Source organism: Aplysia californica, unplaced genomic scaffold, assembly GCF_000002075.1.
Source record: "Aplysia californica isolate F4 #8 unplaced genomic scaffold, AplCal3.0 scaffold00012, whole genome shotgun sequence".
Classification (NCBI taxonomy): Eukaryota; Metazoa; Mollusca; class Gastropoda; order Aplysiida; family Aplysiidae; genus Aplysia; species Aplysia californica.
In genome coordinates this window covers 2387731-2389617 of record NW_004797282.1, presented here as the reverse complement: position 1 = coordinate 2389617, position 1887 = coordinate 2387731, and the positions used below count along the sequence as shown (strand labels likewise).

Sequence of the window (1887 nt, the reverse complement as noted above, 5' to 3'; positions counted from 1 at the left end):
CAACTCATTGGTGATTTTTTGTGGATGTCTATATACATTATAAGGTGACTGTCTGTGGCTGATTTTGAGTACCAGAATTGCAGTGTTCCCAAACTATAAGAAGGATGCAATGATTCTTCTGATTATGTAGATACTTTGCCTCTGTTAACCATCAATCATTCCCTGCATCTATGCAGTACATGAAATCACACTTCCGAACCAGGCTTTCTGAGGAATTCTGTCTCCTACACAACCCGGGATAGCCCTGACAGACAGGGTCAAAGCAGCCCACCTCCTAAGTGGTCTAAATTGTTTTGATGGGGGTGTAAAGCATTTACAATTCTCCGTGATTGCAGGCAGTACAGCGGTGGAAGTTATGATGATGTAACAATAACAGTATTAGCATCTCAAAAAAAATAAAAAAGATCAACCCAAAAAATTAATTAAGTTACATGAAAAGTCACCAGAACTTTGATTATTTGGGAAGCAGACATTGTCTCTGCCTGTCAGGGTCAAAACGGATTGAAAGCGATGCAACATCGGCAGGAGAAAGGCAGCTGACATACTTGATGAAAATTTTCCCCCACAAGGAATTGAACTCGCATCTTCTACATGTGACAATGAAGCGCTTATCTGCTACACCACAGATACCAGTGTAAAAACATTCACAATTCACCACAGTTGCAGTCATTACAAAGGTGGAAGTCAGCGTTGTAACAAAAGTAGTAACTTGAGTCTCACCAACTACTACTTGAACCATAACTAGAGTAGAGTGCTTAAACTGAACTCTGTAAATCCGAAAAGAGCGGTAAACCGAAAGAAAATAAAAATTTTAAATCCCTGTTCTTTTCTTCTATTTGAGCAACTTCTGAAAACCGTAATCCCGTTTAAACTGGACAAACCTGATGGTCCTGCAGGTTGCAGCTTTAACAGACTCGCTGAATTTACTAACAAAAGGAAAGATTTGTAACCCTGACACTTGTTATTGAAATTAGAGGCAAAGGTAAAGCTGCAATAGCAGTTTATTATAGAAATATAACACCATAGAACGAGATAACTGAAACAAAAAATATTATACAGTTTTTGTAACTTTACATGGTCAGACTAAATTGACTCAACAATTTGTACTTTTATTGCTGAAATGCCGAACAAAGTGAAAAGAAGGACGAGAATAATCAGCATTCTAGAAGATAAAAATTGTGTATATTTTGTGAACAGGGACGATAACTGAAAGAGCAGGCAAAGATAACAGAACTTTTGTCACTGACATATTTCTAATCTGCATTCTTGACCTGCTGGAACTGGGGTTTGTGTTCTCAAGAGGGGATTTATCTGAAGTAGATGGTCTGAAGTGTTATGCAATTCCAGGACAATGTTCAGAGATTTGTGGACATATCGAGGCGGGGGGGGTCAAGGCTATAGTTTTCTTTACTTTTACACTTACTGCTAAAATAGCCACGACCTCAATTCAGTTGGTTGTCCTTGCCGGTAGAGAAAGGTTGAACACTGAGTTGTGTAGAGGGTAAGTTTTGTGTTGACAGTAATGTCTTAGTTGTTAATGGCCTTTGGTGTTTCTTTCACTTATTCTTTTTTGTCTTATTTCAGCTCCCAGACAGAGTTATTTTCTTATGATTACTGGTATGAAATGAGAGCCAGGATAATGCAATTTAAAATCAACAAGACTTTGAAAACATTGGCAACAATCAGATAAACACTTTCTGATCTATGACTTCTTGTTGAACTGTCCAATGTTGAGTTTGTTGGGTTTTTTTTGTTGAGAGTACACATTTTTTCAAATGTGCTGAAGCACCCCATCTCTTCCTCATTCTCTCTCTTTTTTTCATTCTCTCTCTCTTTCTCCCTCTCCAACTATCTCTTTCCCCCTCTCCCCCACCCCCTCTCCCCCAC

At 38.6% G+C, this 1887-nt stretch overlaps 1 protein-coding gene across 1 annotated transcript in view; it reads left to right on the top strand.

Annotated features, from left to right (window-relative positions):
* Positions 1-1298: 1298 nt before the first annotated feature.
* The window catches only part of LOC101858820 (regucalcin), a gene marked incomplete in the record, with an annotated part of 6634 nt that continues 6045 nt past the window's right edge, over positions 1299-1887 (top strand). The window contains 1 exon segment of the mRNA XM_013084116.2: positions 1299-1501.